This window comes from Micromys minutus (assembly GCF_963924665.1).
Source record: "Micromys minutus genome assembly, chromosome: 10".
Lineage (NCBI taxonomy): Eukaryota > Metazoa > Chordata > Mammalia > Rodentia > Muridae > Micromys > Micromys minutus.
Window position 1 is genome coordinate 2,302,816 of NC_137979.1, and position 13,424 is coordinate 2,316,239.

Consider the following 13,424-nt stretch of genomic DNA (forward strand, 5'->3'; position numbering starts at 1 on the left):
GGCTGTGCTACGCCCCCTTCTCCCACGCCCCGCCCCGGACTCCAGAGCAACAGGAAACGAGGAGGAGACGCTCTAGCTGACACGCGGGAACAGAACGGGAGGGCTAGGACGGCGGAGGCCCACATCTCGGTGATGACTGGCCGCGAAGAACGCGTACAGAGCGGAAGAAGCCCCCATGCCCTGCCAGCGGGGACAGACGGCGGAGGGTAGCGAGGACGTTGAGCAGCGCCCTGTTCTCTGTGCTACAACCGCAGCGGCCTAACGCCATCCTACCGACCAGGCACGGACGACTGCAGAAGGGACTCCCAGGACCAGAGCCGGAAGCTGAGGGGCGGGCCCGCTCAGCGTCCTCAAATGTTTCCGGCCCCTCTACACCCAAAACACGTTCGTTTGAGACTCGGGGGTCCCTCAAAGTAGATCTTGGGCGGAGTTAGAGAGCTCCACCTCCAGCTGTACTGGTCATTTTCACGCCCGTTTTAGAAACTGCAACCTTGCTGGCCAACTACAGCACTCCCATACGCACAGCACTTGAGAGGCTGAGGCAGGAGCATTGTGACAAATTCCAGGTTTAATCTAACCTGGACTACAAAGTGAGATCCTGTCCCAGAAAACAACCACCAACCAATCAAAGCAATCAAAACAAAAACTGTCAGCTGGTCACTTGTTTCATTTTGTATTACTAATATCCACGTTCACATCAAATGGAACAGCTCTATGAAAAAGAACCTTCGGAATGTATTAAGTAAAAAGTGCAGATTGCTGAACACTGGTATATAGGAGGGCAAGCAATGTTAAGTGTATTTGGTACTTTGAATGTCTACATAAAGTAAATATATAGTAACATAAGATAACTCATATAAAGTAAATCATAGCTGTTGCTTCACAGGATTTTGTGAGGAGGTCATCATGTAAAACGATCAGAACGTTTTCTAGTATCTGATAAAGGACTTAAGGGTTAGCTACTCTACCATATTCTCAGTAGAATTTCTCTAGGAAAGCTAGGGTCAGTAAAGACACTTTTCCGAATACGTAGTCCTTTGTATATCCTTTGAGTTTTAAAACAAGTCCGTGTGTTCTCTTTAAAAATATTTTCCAGGTGCTCTGGGTTTATTCAAATTGTAATACTTTATGTGGGCCGTGCACACCTTTCATGCCTTTCATCCAAAATGTTTTTGAGATTTGTATCAGTGAGAATTTCAGCCTAAGGGGAAGAAGAGTCCCAGATTGTGTTGTGGAATTTATTTGTGAGAGAATCCCAAATTATTTCTCTTGTGGCTGTTTTTGCTCGTTTTATTAGTTCGTTGGTTATGAATAATTGATGTACCATAACCTCCGAGTGCAGATTCAGTTGGATACCGTGACAGAGCACCTCCAGTTGAACACACTAAAATCATGAACCTTCGAGAGAGAAACCTAGTTTTATGAAGTGGGCGCAAGCCTGTGAGATTGTAGCTTTAGGAGCCTTCCAGGGAAGCTCGAGGCAGCAGGGTTTCCGTAGTGTAGTGGTTATCACGTTCGCCTCACACGCGAAAGGTCCCCGGTTCGAAACCGGGCGGAAACAGCTTTTCAACTTCACTTCCACAAAGTGCTCTTTTATTGAAAACTTGTTCCTAGGAATACTAATTTAGCACATAAGTTTGCGAGGTAAATTCATGGTACTCCCCGTTCCTGAAGCCATTCCTCTCCAAGACTAGGGTGCTTTTGGATGTCGGCGACATTATCATTAAGTAGTAATAATTAAAACTGATAAAGCACGAAACTCATAATATCAAACCATAGTTTCTATCTTTACATGGGGTGAATGTCCTTTTAGAAAGAACAATGAATTGAAGCACTTCTGTGACCAAAGCAAGATGGCACTCTGCTGTCTGCACTATTACAAAGAGGACAAGGAGAGGCTCCTTGAGGGGCGATGCTGAGAGGAGAAGGAGGCGGTTTTAATGGGACAGTTATCTAGAGACAGAATGACAGGAAAACAAGCTAGACACAGTTGAAGACAGTATGAGCCAGAGGGTGAGTCGGAACGAGAAAATTAGAACAGATGGCTAGAGTGAGTTTGAAGCCAGGCAGAGCAATTCAGGAGAAACAAATTGAGAAAAGCCAGATTGAATCAGTCAGCTGGGAGAGGAGTTTGGGCCGGAACAGCTGAGTTGACTAGCCATCCTGAGATCAGAAAGAACTAGGTAGAGGTTAGCTTATTCAGCAGTAAGTCTCAAAAGCAGAAAACATCCTGGGCCTAGAAAACAGGTTAAAAGCTTCCAGAACTAGGCCTCGGTTAGCAGAATAAGGCAGTAAACCTTGGAGATGATCATTTCATCAGGCGAATAAGTTACATCTACAGCAGTTTATTTTTAGCCATACATTTCACGATCAGACCATAGTCACAGTAACTCCAGGAATGTGTGCTAGGGTCATGCTAGGAATTCTGCCTGTCTTACAAGTTCTGACTCATTCTTGCTATGGTTACCCTACTGGGTAATACACCCATTCTCCCGACCTAACTGCACCTCTGACACGTTTCTGAAGTGGACGATTGATGGTGTTATCCTTTGTCTGGTACGTTTAATCAGGAAACTTGATGTCATTGGCTGACTTGTAGCGGCCTGGTTTGTTTATAGAAAAGACCTAGACAACTGATAAGTAAAATTAGGGTCGTATTTACAAGACTAAGGAACAGTTAGTTGGTTTATCTCACTTGACATTAATGAGGAACTTCCTGGAGTTGAAGACGGTTTTTTAGGGCTTTTCAAAACAAAAGAATACTTTTAGGTTCCCTTCTGTGCAGTGGCAAAGTGGAGATTGCAATCAGCAAAGACAGACTTGTAAAAGTAACTTTTATTCTTCCGATGTAATTGTTCTGCCTCTGACTGCCAACCTAGGTCTAGTCCTGGAAGCTTCTAACATCCGTACAATCTAATCGAAGCCTAAGAATGTTTACAGCTTCTGAGTTCGCTTGTTGATGTTTTTGTTAGACTTGTAGTGACTTGACAGGAGCTCACCCTTTCTTATTCTTTCTGAACTCTGGCTGTTCTGTCTCAAACTCCTCTCCCGGATGACTGATTCAGTCTTACACTTCTCTTGGCCTCTGAGATCGAAACTGGACATAAATCAATAAGCTCAGCTTTGAATGGGCCGCAAGGCTGTGAGAGACCTTAAGAATGTGCCCAAGACACAGAAGAATCTGAGTCTTGGGAGACTGGCCTGTTGCTATTGCCTCAGGCAGTGTGAAGGTGTGGGTCACCTTGAGCGACTCTCCAGCGATGTGGAGAGGATGGACTGGCGCAGGAAGGAGTGAAGTTCCCACTGGATCCAAAGGGAGAGACGTGGAGAAAGCTAACTCTGCGAGCCCTCTGGTAAGGGGAGGCAAGGCATCCCTGGAATAGTGACCTTTGTTGACCTCAGCTAGCCCAATTGCTCCATGTTATGGTGGAGAGAGGATTCTGAGTCACAGACCCATCAAGAAGAGCCCCTGCCTTCCAAATCCCGACTCGGTATCCGGGAATCAGTTTGAGTGACCGAAAATCATCTGATTTTAACCAAAATTAACCAAAGAATTCTACTCTCACATTTGCAAAACGCACACACACACACACACACACACACACACACACACATATAATGTATATATAACGTTTAACATAGGCTAACCTGCATCTCAGTTCTATAATGAATACTACGTTTGATGAGATGTATCTTTGTTTTAAAAGTCCTTCGTTGAAATTTTAAATTTTGATAACACTTTCAGATTACTACCTTCAATTTTGTCTTTATCTTAATAACTTTTCATACAATAATTTCTGAAAGCATATGTAAAACATGATTTCTTTTGTGACTTTAGAGTCCTTCCCTACTCCCTCTGATTATTACCGTCAATTGAGCTCGGATTACGAGGACATTTAAATCCTCCCGCTCTCTTCCTCCGAATAAAAAAACACAAATACAGTCGTCAGTCGGTCGTTGCTCTCATCAGCATCGCCTAGGCTGGTGGTCCATGCCTCGATACCACACCACTTAGTGAAGAGAGAGGAAGCAGGCGCGAGTTTCCGTAGTGTAGTGGTTATCACGTTCGCCTAACACGCGAAAGGTCCCCGGTTCGAAACCGGGCGGAAACAGAAGCTTAAATATTTTTCCCTTTGCTGTTTTAAATGAGTGTTTTAAATTTCATTTATTTATTGTTGGAGAAAAAGAGGGCGGGGGAAAAGAAAGGGGAAAATGAAAGGGGTTGGGGAGGAAAGAAAGGGCGAGGGGAGGGGGAGGGAAAGGAGAGGAGGAGGATTTACCCAGTTCCAGGTTTCAGTCTTCTCGAAGTACCTTTTTGTCATTAGACTTCGAGTCCTAGCAGATCCAGCGCGACGGGCTCGCCGTGCAGCCTCGGAAGGAAGCACATTACCAGAGCGGCGGTTTGTTTGGAATGTGTGTTGGAAGTCCGGGCTGCGGAAGATGCTCACAGGAGAGGTGGCCGCCGTGATAGCGACCACACCCACACCGTGTGGATCCCTCGGAGGAACTTTTCCATCCATCAAGTGTCCTCCCCGTTTACCGCCACCATTACGAGAAGTGCTGGGCAAATAGTGATTGCCTCTGGTCCACGGTGTCCCCGTGGCGTCTCCCTGCCTGTAGCTGGGGACAGGTGAGCTGAGAGGAGAGCTCAGCCCCCACGAGGAAATCAACTCGGCAGCCAGTCGTCTCGACAGGGGATCGCCTCAGTTGTGAGGACTCCACCGTGCAGCCTGCTCAGTGTCTTCACCCACCAAACTCGTGCGCTAGGCCATTTGTCGCCCGGCAGTACTGTCACACTTTAAAGTCACACAAAACCTAAATCAGCGGCGTCCTCCTTAATCAGGCACAGCATGGTCCGAATCAGCCCAGCGGTGGCAAAGCCGCGCAGGCCACCAGCATTCACACACTTTCTCCCAAACTCCACCAACAACGTGCCCATTGCTCGGTCAGTGCTTTGTCCCAGAAACTACAGATCACTAAGTCAGCATCCAGAATAGGCTTAAAAAACAGAGAAGGCCAAGAGTGAAAAGATTCTAGACTCGTTTTGAGAATTATCTCAGAGTTCCTCTGCTTAGGCCATTTTTCCTCTTTTTATTTTAGTCTTGTTAGAAATGTGTCTCTCCATTTCCTTACCGCAGGCTCCGGACTGCCAGGATATCCTCGGCTCCCCTCTCCGGCTGCCCTATTTAGCCCGTACTGGAACTTCTGACCTCCGGATCACTCACCCCTTTATCAATCTTATTCAACTGGATTCGATTGATTCCCAATAACCAACATAAGGCAGTTTTCAGTGATCGTCCATGTGGAGACAGGAACTAAATTGATAAATGGGAAATACATGACTAACGCCATCACTCAGCTGGGGTGCCCAACAGCACCAACAAGTAGCTGTCACTTTTGAGTCCCTAGTCTTTTAAATGACAATACCATATAACCTTCTTACACTCTCTCTTTTTTCTTTTTTTCTTTTCTTTTCTTTTTTCTTTCTTTCTTTCTTTTTTTTTTTTTTTAGCAGAGTAAGTGGGTTTATTGAGAAAAAGTGAGAAAGGACTCCCAAGAGACAGAGAGGGAACAATAACACATTGTTATTGTTACATCTCTTTTTAATCAACTAACAGCCAATCTTTACCGCTGGGTGTGGGTGGAGCCTGCCTATAATCTCAGCAGGAGGGATGTCACTGCAGAGTCAACATACCGAGCCCCTTCCCCTACCTGGACTGCCTGGTTGGGCCTCAGTAGGAAAGGATGTGCCTAGTCCTGCTGGAACTAGATGTCCCAGGGTGGGGTGGTACACAAGGGGAGGGGGATCTCCTTAGAGAAGGGGATTTGTTAGGGTGGGACTGAGAATAGAGGTTAGGGATTGTGATACTGATCTGGATGTAAAGTAAGTAAAAAAAAAAAAAGAAAGAAAGAAAGAAAGAAAGAAAGAAAGAAAGAAAGAAAGAAAGAAAGAAAAAAGGAAACAAAAAAAAAGCAACAACTCTTTTTGCTGTTTAAATTATAGCAGCTTCTATCACTGTCACAGCTTTTATTACACTGTGCCCTTTGTCTTTTTAGCCCTGGTGATCTGAAAGCACCCTGTCACCAGGCAGGTGTGCTTTGGCTTATCTGTAATTGTCTCTGTTCTCTGTCACCGGGGTACTGTTGAAGGAGTTTTTGTGTTTTCACTAAAGTGTGAAAGCCATAAACCACAAGTGATAGTGCACACCTTTATTCTCTGCATTCAGGAGCAGAGCTGAGATCAGCCAGATCTACAAGGCAACTTCCTTCCAGGACAGCCAGGCCTACCCGAAACCCCAACCCCGTGTCCAAAACCAGACCAAACTAAACCGAGTCAAACAAAACAAAGACATCTAGGCGGTGTGTGGAGCTGAAGATACCCACGCAGCGTCTCCACTTGAAATCACCGTGAAGAAACAGTCGGAGGATCCAAAATCACTGGGAAAGTCTATGTGACAACTCGTGGAGCTAATGAAAGAACAGTGCTTCTCCAGCGTCTGTGAGTCTCTGGGCTTGATCCTGAAGGATGGAAAACATTACAAGCACATCCTGCTACACATTACAGGTTCAGCTGTCTGTCAGTCCATCTATGCACACACGGCCACATTCAAACTCCTGTGTGTGGGGGTGGGTTGTTTATTTGCTTTTTAAGGATTTATTTTACATCTATGAATGTTTGCCTGCATGTATCCGAGTGCACCACAGGCATGCAGTGAATGGCAGTGAGGAGTCCAGGAGAGGGGGTCAGACCTTTGTGTGAGTGACACGAACCAATGCTCTCAACCACTGAGCCGTCTCTCCAGCCCTCTGTCTGACTGTGTTTAAAACTAGGTCTCACTATGTTGTCCAGACTGGTGTTGAACTCAAAAGATAGTGTGATGGTCTTGTTTCACTAGGGGGTTTTATTTTGTTTTTCAAATAAACCTCAATAAACTTTCTACAAAACTGTCTACATAAAATTTTAATCAACACACTCAAAAGTCATTATTTTTCTCTCTTAAATATTATTAATTTTTTTTCATTTGTTTGTTTGTTTTTTGAAACAGAGTTTCTCTGTACAGCCTCGTGCACTGATTGGTTTTGTGTGCCAACCTGATACAAACTGGAGTTATCACAGAGAAAGGAGTTTCCCTTGAGGAAATGCCTCCATGAGATCCAGTTGTAAGACATTTTCTCAACTAGTAATCAAGGGGGGAGGGCCCAGCCTATTGTGGGTGGTGTCATCCCTGGGCTGGTAGACCTGGGTTCTATAAGAAAGCAGGCTGAGCAAGCCAGGAGAAGCAAGCCACTAAGTAACATCCCTCCATGGCCTCTGCATCAGCTCCTGCTTCCTGACCTGCTTGGGTTCCAGTCCTGACTTCCTCTGGTGATGAACAGCAATGTGGAAGTGTAAGCTGAATAAACCCTTTCCTCCCCAGCTTGCTTCTTAGTCATGATGTTTGTGCAGGAATAGAAACTCTGTCTAAGACATTTTATACAGGGTTTCTCTGTATAGATTTGGCTGTCCTGGAACTCAATCTGTAGACTAGTCTAGAACTCAGAAGTCTACCTGCTCTGCCTTAAAGGCATGTGCTACCTACCAAGGGCCAAACAAAATTTTCAATTAGAAAATTTGGAGTGGAGGCCAGGAGTGGTTGCCCACTCTTTAATTCCAGCACTTGGGAGGCAGAGACAGGAGGATCTCTGTGTTTGAGGCCAGGGAAGGAGGAGGGGTACTGAAACCTAGACAGTGCATCACTCAGCTTCGACAGGTTGCATCTCCACCTCCCCCACCTCCATTGGCCATCATCTCCTTTGACTGGTTCTTGTGTTCCTGTGTAAACATGTGGATTAGAGGTCAATACTGATAGCTGCAAACGAATGTACTGAGCCCTAAGTGTGCGTTTAACGGAATTCTAGATGCTAGACAGACATCGGTACGTTGCACCACATAAGCCTGTGGCATGGCGCTATTTCATCCTTCCCTGCTGTTGCCATGATGACTGCCTCTCTGAAGTTCACCCTCCGATGGGCGATGCAGAAATCATGTCAGAGAGTGAAAACAACTGTAGTGATTTGACAGGACGGGGCAAGCAATTTGGGGCCAGGGAAAGAGAGTGAGCCATCATCCAAAAAGACCTGAGGAAAGAGGCCCCCATGAGAAGAAACAGCGTTTGGAGCCTCTGAAGAATGTCTTCATCGGCAGAGAGAGGCTGGTGGTGCCCGTAGAGGGAGAGACAAGGTCACACCTATACTCCTTTGGGTCTGGATTCTGATGACACCATCTACATCATTTGTTCATGGTTTATGCTTGGATAGAAAGCTGAGCAGAAGACACTGATTGGGCTGTCGTTGGGCTGTCTCAGGGGACTCCGGGCATCAGCACAGGATTTATAAAGATGCAAATTTATTTTTATCCCGGGGATCACAAAGAAGTCACACAGCCAGAATTTCTAAGCACTGTGTCTAAGTAGATAAACCAGTGGTTAAAGCTGGGTGCCTATGATAGTGAGTTCAGAAGTATCTCTTTACTCCCAGCTGTGACTTAGCTTCTCATGTGATATGTGGAAGTTCAGAAATACAAACCTCATCACTGCAACTTGAAATGCGCAGAGGGGTGTCACTACTTCTCATATGAGGTAATCTTATATCAGGATAAGGCCGTTTGATTGCTCTAGCTGATGAAAGTACCAGCCAAAGGATGGTTCTGTAAAAAAAACTGCTATAGTAACTTTAGAGAAAACCAACAATATTTGTAAGTAGAATTTCAAAGTCTTAAGACACCTAGGTGTTAATAGTTTTAACTATCATAAGTTGAATATCACAAAATATTCACAAAGAAGGTAGGTACTTGGGCTGGGGAGATGGCTCAGAGGTTGGGAGTGCCAACTGCTCTTCCAGAGGTCCTCGGGTTCAGGTCCCAGCAACCACATGGTGGCTCAGAACCATCTGTAATGGGATCCGATGCCCTCTTCTGGTGTGCTTGAGGACAGCTACAGTGTACTCATATATAATACATAAATAAACCTTTTTTAAAAAAATTAAAAGAAGGTAGGTACACTCTTTTCTCATTTATGAACTCCACCCTTTGAGAACTATCAACAGCCACAGTGGTAAATTAGGAGGGTCTCCCAAAATATCCAGTGATTTTAATCCAACTTATTTTTCCAGAAACACAGTGGGGGACTGAGTTGTTCTGGACCATTGTTGGGCCTCTCCTCCTGTCCCAGTCACTCATCTTGGCATCTTCCTTGTCTACTTCACATGTCCCTCGGAACAGTGGTATATGACTGACACGGACCTTGTCTGGGAAGCTTGTTCCCTTACAGGGAGGTGACACAGCAACGCAATAATAAAGTGAGCACTTGAGAATCATTGAGTCACCTCTCAAGTGCCAGTGCAGACGCTGGGAGAACGATCCCCTCAAGTTAAACAAAACAAACAACCAAATCAGTGATGGTTGAAAAAATATGGGAGTAATTTTAAACTAGTTAGATAGTAACCACAAATATGAAAAATCTGGCGGTAGTTTTCTATATCCAACTCAACAAGGCTGTTTTTAGAGATTCTGTTTTTATCACATATGTATGACTGCCTGCATTTCTGTATGTGCACTGCATGTGTGCCTGGTGCTCTGGTGCTCTGGGAGGTCATAGAGGGCATCAAATCCCCTGGAACTCCAATGAGAGAGGATTGTGAGCTGTTGGAATGTGGGCACTGAGAGCCATTGATGAGCTTTTGCTTGTTTGTTCGGCTTGCCCCTCCCCCAACAGGGTCTCACTATATAGATCAGGCTGGCTTCAAACTCACAGAGACCCACCTGTGTCTACTTCCCAAGTGGTGGTTAACTGTGTGCAGGCACTATGTCAGTCCAAACTCAGGTGTTCTAAAGCACAGCAAGTGTTTTTAATCACTGAGCCATCTACTTCTCCTGGAGCTCCAGTAAAGCTTTTAAAGAAAAACTGCTCAAGTGCATAGTTGATATGGCAAGTGTGTGGTGCTCTCCTGTAGGAAATCAAAATTCAGCAGGTCATTTACACATGATTTCATTGCTACCAGTCTTTACAATCAACGCTCCAGTTACAACCAGTTACAAGGCTTTCGGTGATGTCTTTGCATTCCGGGCAACTGTGGGATTAATTCCCAGAACGGAGATTTGCTGAGTCAGGGTTTATATGTAACTAATTTTGTAGAATGGGTAAACCTCCCATTTCTAAATTGATAATCCTTCCCCAGTCCCTCCCAAGACAAAAGTGGAAGAAATTACAATAACCCAAAATGGATAAATAAAGAAACTGGTACATACATGTAATAGAGTGTCATTTGACCTTAATGGACAGAAAATTTAATACACACTACACACAACATGAAAGAACCTAGAAGAGTGGCATAAGACTGTTGAAAGGCAAAATGTAGCTAATAGCATGGTGCTGATCTTTAACCTCAGCCCTTGGGAGAAGAATTCAGTAGAATCAGTTTTAAGTCACCTTGACTACATAGGGGATAGGCTAGCGTTGGCTAAGTGAGATTGCCTTAAATGGAACCCTACACACACACACACACACACACACACACACACACACACACACACACACACACACCTTGCACAAGCACTCGTGTACTCGCAGGATGACTTTATGGCTCCAGGAAAAAATAATAGAATTTAAAAAGACAGTAAAATGGCGTTTTCAGGGGTCGAGAAAAGATGGCTGTTTGATAAACTTTTGCCTGGACAGATAAAAAGGGGCCAATGGACCAAGCTTTGTGGCGAGTCTCTGAGTTCGTAAGTCGGCCTGGTCTATAGAGCAAGTTCCAGGACAGCCAGGGCTACACAGAGAAATCCTGTCTAAAAATATCAGAGGGGGGGGAGGGAGAGGGAGAGAGAGATGTGGAAGGAGGGGGGAGGGAGGGAGAAAGAAGGCGGTGGAGTAAGGGGAGGAGGAGGAGGAGACTCCGCTCGCCTAGAGATGACAGCAGTACAGCGCTGTGAATAGAGTTAATTCTACAGAACTGTACTGGTAACGTGCTTAAAACAGTTCTTGCATACCGCACGCAACGCCCAGGGTTTGATTTTTTTTCCTTTAAAGAAAATAGTTGTTAAAATGACAGATATCAAATATATTTTTGCGACAATAAAACTGCTACTCTAGAATAAGGACTTATTACCGGAAAGTGATAATCATTAACTGTCCTTTTAGGCTTCGAGAGGGTCACTTGATTGTATTGTGCAGGGAACTTTTGCAAGTCGAGGTTTAAAAAAGAAATCTGCCTGCGCCCAACGTGGGGCTCGAACCCACGACCCTGAGATTAAGAGTCTCATGCTCTACCGACTGAGCTAGCCGGGCGCTGCGCTGACAGGTGCTTTATTTCGCTACCCCTATGTTTGGAAAAAAGTCCTCAATTGGGTTGTAGCCAGAATTTAACAGAATTACAAAAGTTCTGAAATGTAAAACCCAGCTGCCGGCGCTTAATCATCCCCCTAACTTCCTTCCATTTTGTTTACTTTTTCGTACCAACACCAGGGATTGTGTGAGTGAGATTTTGTATGTTTTCTCCACGCTCATTCCACCGCGAAGCTCACGGAGCTCACAAAGAAGGAATGCACAGGCCCTAAGATCTCGCTGCATTTGCTTACCCTCAAAAGTTCCGAGTAGTTCCGAGCTCTTCCTCGTTAATCAATCGCGCTGGCTCAACCCTTTTGAGGCAGGGGGAGGGGTTCTGCAGCTGTTGACTGCACGTTGTTTGTAAATTAGAATGACAGAAAGAAAGGAAAAAAAAACATTGCGGAAGCTGTAACCACCTGGAGATGCCGGGGATCGAACCCGGGGCCTCATACATGCAAAGCATGCGCTCTACCACTGAGCTACATCCCCAACCGCATTCCTACTCTCCAAAAATATACTCTAGTGATTACGTAGCACACGGCTCTTAACTGCTGAAGGAACCTGAGAGTTGGTAGATCACAGCCAGTCCTTGGCTGCTCCGAGTGATCCTCCGATCTTCACTAAGCCCCCCCCTGGGGATACGGGAGGGCAGACAGATCCGGGAGTAGAAACTAAGAGGATGGAAAAATTACTCATCAGGCATTTATGACAAAATAAAACCGTGACCCTAAAAAGATACGTTTGCTTTTGTTTTAAATGCAAAATAATGTAGTAAAATATAAAACGTTTAAACGTTAAAGAATGAAGTTAATTGCTCTAAATGGGGAAAGTGCATAGGAGGTGGGCAGGTGCTCGATTTGATTTTGTTGATGTTAAAGACATATTTGTTTTATGTAATAAAGCATGCATGTATGTGAAGTTTGAGTGCCTAAGAAGGCACTCCGTCCCCTGCAACCCTGCAACTCTGGTTACAGTTGTAAACAGGTTCTGAGAACCTGCATCCTTTCTGCACTTACCCACTGAACCATCTTCAGCTCTGCCGCCCCCACCCCCATCGTAAATTGTTGTAGGGTGTTCACCACAAAACACTGCCCAGACCTGGGTAGGCGCAAATTAGCCAGCTGAGTACTACACTGGGTGCCCAGGGTTTCCGTGTAGCCCTTCTCCGGGCGGGCTTTTAGACAGGACATTCCTCAGTTAACAAGAACAGTTAGCCAGAGGCAGAACTACAGAAGCCAAAGGCCAGGTGAGGACATTTAGAGACGTTCTCGGAACTTTACCGACTTTAATGGGTCAGGCCTTTGTTTTAGTTTTGTCTGTGGAGCTGTCTGTGTGCTGAATGTTACAGCCTGAATGGGCTCCCACCATGGCGTCAGTGATGCTAAGTCTGGCCCTGTGACAAAATCTGTGTGTGATGGTCTGTAGGCTTCACGGAAAAGGTAGCATCTGAGAGAACATCAGCAGGATGAGCACGGGGACTGGCTTTCTGGAATCCGCGGCTGGGAAAGAGCTCTTCTGTGTGTCTGGGCCGCATTTGCAGGTCAACCATAAACGAATCAAACTGCTCCAATATGGTGTCCTCATGAGTCAGTTGCCCTGCTGTATAGTGAAGAGGTCTTTACCAAATTGTATTGCATATTGTAAAGTGGATGAGAAATCTGAACAGAAAAAGTGATCAAGTTAAAAAAAAAAAACAAACACCGCAAAGCTCTAAGTGAGTCTTCAGAAATAACACCCCCCCCAGGTGGGTTTCATATAACCCAAGCTGACCTCCAAGCGGCCATGTGATGTCATGACCATGGCAGGGATGACCTTGAACTCCTGATGCTGTGCCCTTTAATGCTGTGATTATGGAAAATGACACATCCCTGAAAGCCCTTCGTGTCAGTACTGAGTTCCTGGTGAACCAGAAGGGCCTTAGCTCACCATCTGCTGCCCTGTGCCTGAAACTCGTGGCAATTCTTTAGCTCAGGGATTCACTTCTTTCTTCAGCCGACTTAATGTTCCTTATCTTCAAAATAATTGTAGTTGAGTTTGCAGAAAACTCAAAACGTCCCAAGA